The sequence below is a fragment of the Stegastes partitus genome, unplaced genomic scaffold, assembly GCF_000690725.1.
Source record: "Stegastes partitus isolate 25-593 unplaced genomic scaffold, Stegastes_partitus-1.0.2 Scaffold1844, whole genome shotgun sequence".
In the NCBI taxonomy this organism is placed as follows: Eukaryota; Metazoa; Chordata; class Actinopteri; family Pomacentridae; genus Stegastes; species Stegastes partitus.
Window position 1 is genome coordinate 45,964 of NW_007579575.1, and position 7,982 is coordinate 53,945.

The window sequence follows — 7,982 nt, forward strand, 5'->3', positions numbered from 1 at the left end:
ATGGATGGACATTTCTACAGCATTTATAAATATCAAGTTAGATTCTGGGCTTAACTAGATTTGGACTAATTGCTCCATTGTTACTTTCTGGTATGAAACACAGCTTTTCTCTTTGTCCCTGGAAGGTGGAGATGCTACAAGGGAAGGACGGAAACAAGCACTTAACTCAGTGGGCTCAGTTCAGGACAATATGGATGTGAGGGCGGAAGCCACAAAGACAGCTCTGTGTTTCAGCTTGATCTCCAAGTGGCTGTGCTGGCAGCCACACATAGGCCAGTATTGTGTCTGTGGATCGTCCATGGGACCCAGCACCGGGTCACACCCCCACAGTGTCACATGAACTCATCCAGATGTGTTGGGCGTGCAGCACGAGAGGGAAATCAGATTTTTACTCAAAGAAAATGGAAAACTAGGGCAATAGTACTGTATCTCTGTCATCACAGCAAGCGTCACTACGAGTTTCTGTTGTCAGAGGGAACAAGGTCTACACCTCATATTCATCCCTGCCGCTAAAATTGGGAGTGCAGATCTTGTATCACCTCTTGCACTTTGACATGAAAAAGTCTGCACTGAGATGTTGGATAAATATAGGCCCTGAACTAACTATGGAAGGTATCCATACTTAGAATCAACCCAAATTCCTTAAACATCTGAAAGCCACCTCAGGAGCCTTCTTCTGTCACACATCACATCTCCTCGCCTCAAACAGCTCCTGATGCCTGCCACCGGCACAACAAGATTGAGGTTAGCTGTGCAGGAATGAGAGAAAGGGAACAAACATAAACTCATCCTCAGGAGTATTATCCTATTTTTGTGGCACATTTCTATTCATCTCTCCCTTCGCCTCCACCTCTGATTTCCTCAAGATCAGGGAGAATAGCGGAAAAGGCAGAGATGAAACGCAGATTGCCGCCTCTCCTCTCCCCCTCCTCTCGCCATCTCCCACCTTCCTCGTTGGCTCCAATTAAACTGGCCCTGGTTCCTATTGCGTAATAAAATCCTAATAAAACCCCCTATCGGCTTCCTGTGCAGGTTCATGGTGTGGTTAATGAAGCCGCTATCAGCTCACAGAGCGGGACATGGTCTTATTACAGCCAGTGGAATGTAGCGAGGCCCACTGGATCAGAGGCTCCCAGCTCATTAGAGAGCATCTGTAGCAGCCCACTGACATGGGAGACTGACTGGCTGATTAGGTGATAGTCTGACTGGCTGACCAGACTGATTGACCTGTACTTTTTTAATGTGTCCATTTTGTCTCGATGTGCCTTGTTTACTCTGACTTCCTTTGGTGATTTATAGCAAAGGATAGCACGACTATGTAGTGTATTAAACCCACTTTCTCTGGAATGTTTCGTTGCCTACAGCATCTTTAAAATCCTGTCATTGACACAGTTTTGGTAGAAAAAAATCTCAATTCTTAGTGTTCGTAGTTAGATAAGTGTAGTGATGCTGATGCTATTTTTAGATCACAGTGTGCACCTAACTGGGAATTCAGTGTTGATTTCTAGTTGAAAACTTGTTGATATTTGGTCTGAACACCTATAATGTGTTTTTTTTAACCTCTTCAACCCCATAAAATGTGGTTACATCGTCACTGTGACACAAAACAGAAATTTGTTTCATCATTTGTTCAGTTGTAGGTTAAAAGAAAGACAGTATTGATTAGTGTGAAGGTATTTTTCATCCATCCATCCATCATCTATACACCTCTTAATCCTCACGAGGGCGGTGGGAGGGCTGGAGTCTATCCTAGCTGACTCAGGATGAAGGCAGGGGACACCCTGGACAGGTCACCAGTCTATCACAGGGCTACACTTAGACAACCAAGCACACTCACATTCATACCTACGGACAATTTAGAATCACCAATTAACCACAACATCTTTTTGGACTGTGGGAGGAAGCCAGAGAACCTGGAAAGATATTTTTCCAAAGTTATTTTTTTTGTTTCATATGAAATGTCATAAATGTTTAACTCTATAGGCTGTGTATCAACTAGAACCTTTTGGGACATCGTAGTGGGAGAAGTTGTGTACATTATTATAAAAAGGTTATAAAATGCTTATTGATGAAAAACGCAAGCACTGAAGGGTTAAAGCTGCGACTACTCCAATGCTCAAACATTCCCGCTGCCCTTCCAGTATAAAAACTATAAGGATATGGTGTGTATTAGTTCATTTCAACAGCTGTTGAGCTCAGCAGCTTAGGATGCAGCATAGTAATAACAGAGATGAAAGCATGATTCCTTCTCTGCCAATGTTTTTCTTAGCACTCCCCAATGCTAGATATTTTTGTTGATCCAAAATGACGATTACCTCTTATTAGGATGAAAATGTTCACCATTGCAAATCATAGTAAAATATGGTCTAAATGTGAATCAGTGTCTTCAAATTGTCATTGAAGCAACTTTTACAACCTGTTCTTAATGTCTTTTCAGTGGCAACCATAGTTGTTTTTAAGTCATTATTAAACCCCAAAATTACAAATGTAGATTTTTTTTTCCATTAAAATAATCCTTTCATGCCTTAAAATGGATTAAATGTAACTCTACACAGCTGCTTCCTCTAGAATGTGCAGATCTATGAAGACACTGCATCTCTTCCACCTACTGCCCTCCCCGCTTACTGCACCTGGAGCACACCAGCTCACCTGTGACTTTGCTCAAACACTGCAAAACTACTGTACACTTCACAACAGCAGGTTGTAATATTGAAGTAATTCAGTCCTACATTTTGAACCAAAAACAGATTGTAGAGACGAATAATGGAAAAACTCCACGTAGCAAGTTGGCAGGATTGATTTCTTTAGTTTATTAAGTATGAAACCTCAAAAGCCTGATTTCTTGTTTTTGAGACTGTTATCAATACTCTGCAGTTTCAACACGGAAATCGTCATCCAAGGTGTTGACTGCTTCTTTGTGTTTATTTCAGGCTTCCAGCAAATAAGTTAGCCAGGGAATCATTGAATGTCTCTTCAAAAGAGAAATGCTCATTGGGGTTTAATAAACTCATATCATACATAAACATATATCTCTATGTATTACATTACTCAACAGAATTTAAAATGCTCTCTGACTATTTTACATTTAAATATAACTTGTATTACTTCATCTGACCGCTTGGGTGCAGGTCAACAAGCTGTAAACACCAAATATAATTTCAATGTAAGTTTATTATTACAATTGTATGAGCAAATTTTTTTGGCTGTGTGTACAGCAGTCTGCAAGCAACATTAGCATTCATTTGGAGTCTGCCTTCTGGCCAAGCCCAATATTCCCACATCCAAGTGATCTGCTATGTTCGCTAGCTAGTCACTAACTTTGTCTGGTTTGGTGTTGGTTGCTGGGCAAACAGTGTACAGCAGCATTTTAGATGTTTATTGCCGGCTGCTTCTGAAGACGGTGAACCAAAACAATAAAGTTGCAAGCCATTAAACCAAAGCAGTGAGCTGAAAGTCACTAAAATGTTTTGTACAGCGAGATAGAACGTCAGAGTTTGGTGATTGTTGCCTGTGGATTGATCGCTATGAGAAACCGATTTAACGTTACATATAACCGTTTGATTAATATAATATTCATTCATCAAGCTATGAAGCAGTAGTTAGGTTCAATACTTGCATGTTGGGCCGTTGTTTGACAGAATGGCAAGACTTAGTGTCAGTAAACTTAAACAAAGGTTGCCTTAGACTAGGCTAGACAAGAAAAACTAGTCAACACAGGCAGGGGCAGGTACGTTAGTAAGGTGTTGGGGGAATGAACACCATTCTGTGGTGATGGTGGTGGAGAGGCCTATGTAACACTAGTCCAACATCCCCCAAAGGAGGTCAGATCTGGGGACTATGAAGGCCACAGTATATGATTCACATCATTTACACCCTCCAATAATTCAGTGTCGCCTCATGCCTTGTGGACCAAGGTATAGACCACTCCTGTCAGGAAAGAAATGTTTCAGCATCAGTGATCACTCAGAACAACTTTATATCTATTTACAGTGACCCTTTCTTCTGAGGGGACAAGTGGACCCAAACCATGTCAGCAAATTGTCCCCAACAGGATAACAGAACCACCAGATCCCCTCATTATAAAGGAAAGGGTTCCGGGTGTTTCACTTCTGTTTCTCATTCATGTGTCTCTCAAAGCCCCGTCCCACTGTTTGGATGAGAAAATAACCCACAAGCTCCATGATGAAAAGGATTTTTAACCCATTTTCCAAAGTTGTATCTGTAATTCCTAATCCAAAGTTTTACTTAATCTCTGTGTACCCTCTTTTGCTGAGAACCAGACTGAAAATCATTTATATCATGCAGCAGATGGAATATATTTTTAATCCAGATGGTCCGTAGTGTCTTTGAGGATTCTAGGAAACTGTTTCCGAACAGTAGTAATTATTGTTCCAAAAAGCTGATGCTAAGCTTAGTGACTTAAGTATAATGCTTGAAAATGGGAGACACAAACTAGGGGGAATCAAAACGAACCCAAAATGAATAAAATGTACAAATCTGAAAGATAAACAAGAGTACGTGTCCTTTGAGGTCTAACCAGAGAGTATATCAGTCATCAGTCTGACTAAAAAATTCATGCTGGTAGTCAAAAACCTCCGTCCTACCAAATTCCGATATTTGAATACCTTTCAACAAATATGTAAAAGTCATTTGTGAGCACATATGAGTACATATGGAGGCGGATGAAGCTAATAACATTGGCATTCCCAAAGCAGGAAAAATGAGGTCCTGCCCACCAGTCAAAGCACAGCTTGTGACTGCATACACTGCACTGCAGATGCTACTCTCAATGCAAACGTTCCTATCTGCCTTTTTTAAGGGCTATCAACTGTTGTGCATTTTTAAAGTTTTTTGGTGGATAAATTTTTTGTTTAACTACCTGAGATGGGAGAACCTGCCCTGTAATAACTAACAGTTCAGAAATGTGCAGTGCAGGAACATCGCTCTTTAAAGATTATGCTTCAGCAGTGAATCACTCAGTGTTTTATGTGCTCAGTGTTATTGCTGTAAACCCTTTAAAATCGCTGTAAAATCACTATACTTTCACTCCATGCACAGCTAGGTTTAATAGTAGCGATCAGTCTCATGGCTGCATGCTCCCCTCAAGCAATGTCAATAGGTTACATCGAGAAAGGTCACGAGGGTCGAGCCCCCCGGGGCTTTCATGTCGAGCAAACCTATTAACCATCCTATTATTGTTCGTTTCAGGCCTTGGCTTAGTTATGTTAAGGTTTTGCATGTCTAATGCCTCCTGGTAGCTCTTTGCATGAGGAAGCATCCCATCATCCGTCTGAAGGGGCCCCTGAAATAAAGCATCATTGTCTGGGAGCTCGGAAAAGGCTGATGTTAGTGCATTGCATTTCCGCTGGAGTTCATTACAAGTCTCCTTTAAGCAGCAATGGACACATAGTGGCTGGAAAAACAAGTAGAGAAAAGAGAAGGGCTTGGATGAGAAGTGAGAAGGGGGACTGTAGCCTGACTGGGGGCGCAAGAGACACAGGCCTTTCCTCTAAAGGGATTCATTATGGTAACCCGATAGCTCTGTCTGGGATATGCAGAGGAGAGGAAGAGGCCATGCGGGCAAAGGCAGAAAGCAGCATGATGTTGATGCTTTTTTCCTGGATGGAGGCCGTTCTCCGCAAAAATCCAGCCCCAAATACTCTGTAACAAGAGCCGTGTTGTGGTTCAAAGAAAGCCCCAAAAGCTGTCCTGTCAGGGATGGAAGGCTTGTACGAATTCAGCTGATGTGGACGCAGATAGGAGTCCTTGGAAAGCGGTTAGTCCCTGGATGCCGAAGTGTGCTCAAAGCTCAATCGCCCCGGCAAGAAAAACATTTGATTATTTCAGGGCACCCAAAATAGATTATTTTTCTTATCACATTTCATTATTATTCCACGTGCATGAACGTGGAAAAGGGGCAATTCTGTAAAGCTATTTATTCGAATTTTTCGATGATAACAATGTGAAGCGAGAACTGGATTTTCATTCAGGTTCATTTTCTCAATTATAACGTACGAGCTGAGCACTGGGCGTGCCGTCCTCTGCTGTGTTTAGGTAGCAGGCGTGGGGGTAAAGAGACACGGGCCAGAAACCTCCACACTCCAACAGCAGGTTTTCATTTCTCCACCGGCGAGGCAGGTTAAGTTGTGCAGACACCAATATGTGAATTTGGTCAGGTTTATTTTCTTTTGATTAAATAGGCATTTGGGGCATGTGCAGCCGGGCCTGAGCCTCTATAATGCCTTTATTCTCCAGGAACTCGCGAGGGGGGGAGGGAAAGTGGAGGAAGACGAGGTGAGAGGGGATCCAGAGAGGGAAAGCAGGAGCAGAGGAAGAAGTGGTAGTGAACTGCTTCCTTCTGTGACTCCTCTCCTCGATTCACTCTGACATCCTCGCACTCTTCTTCATCATCTACTTCTTTCCCATGTCAGAGCTCTGGCATGAAATTCCACACATGCCTTTAATTTGGAATGAGGCAGCTCAGGAGTGAAGTTATCTTACCGCTGTGGAATTTTCCACTCTTGGCTCTGACGTGAACCCAGAAGCAATTAAGCAAAAGGAGGAGTGGGGTATATTATCGGATTGGAGATGAGGGGCAGTAGCTGACTGAATAAAATCGAAGGCAGCGCTTGCTTCTGTTTGCTCAGCCTCTGTGTTTACCGGGCAGCGACAGTAAGAGAGGCCTGATGGAGAGATAACGATTGGAAGGTGAGAGGTGACAGAGGGATAAATGCTCCAATCCTCTGAGGATTCCGTGCACTAAAAGGCCACGTGCTCTGACGACGAATTGAGAGAAGACGGGAGAACGAATATTTATGTTAACCCAGATGACCCCTGCTCGTTATCTCACTTTCCCCACTCGCTCGTTCAGAAAATGTTTGCCCATTACCCCTCACATGATGGGCCGAATCTCAACTGAGTCATGGCTTTTAATAGGCTTCCCAGCCTCCGACAGACTAATGACCGCTGTTACATAAAAAACAGAAAAGACAACATTTTCTACATCCCACAAAACAGCCCTTCTTCCGTCACACTCATCCTCCTTTGGGGAATCGGCGAGCCATGAGCAACCCAATCACTGACTCCATGATGGATCTTGCAGATATGTTAGATCCGTGTCTCTGCGTTTGACCGCCTGGCCTGGTTTTATACTCACGTCCTCAGTTTGGTGTCTGCTCCTTTTGTCTAACTGCCGAAGAAAAAGCTGGGTTATAAAAAGAACACTGACGAAAGGCCTTTGAAGTTTTCCGCGAGAAATTGTGGAGAGGAGTGGGGAAACAGTTGGGTCCCTTCTACTTGAAATAGTAATTATGCTAACGCTTTGATATTTTGGATACTGGGAGCACACGTTCAAGCCTCCTATTCTCAGTGCTGTAATAGAGAGGGGAAAAAAAATCCCATTCTCCTGAATAATAACCACACTGATGCTCAGAAAAGGCTTTATCCAAAGTGACTTCAGAGCTGCTTTTTTTTCTCTCTTGCAAAATCTGAGAGAAAACCTCCTTTTCAGGCGCTAATTGATATTGAATCTAATGACCAGCTTCTTCCTCTCTCTTTCTCTCAGTTAATGGCACTCAGCCAGCTGCACAGCTAAAAAGAGAATTCACTCTGTGCAAATCAGCATCGTATGAAATATGGGCTACGCTTGGGCCCTGCTCTAGTTTCTATTTGTCCAGGTCATAATCTTTGAAAAGCTCTAAAATATATTGGATCCGCAAAAGGGATTCTTTCTCGACTGATATATATTACAAATGGAAGGCGATCCTCGGGGTGCAGCAACACTTTGGCAGACAGTCATCTTCTCCGTCGTCTGTATTTGGGAAAATGTATGACGGTGCTGCAATGAGCTATTAGCAGGAAGTAAGAGAGTGTGACTCTGAGCCCTTTGCACCAGTCTCGGTTACATGAACCCCCCTCCCACCCCCGCCTACAGTCTGGCCAGCTCCTGCTCTCCGCCCTGTGCTGCAAATGAAAACACGGGT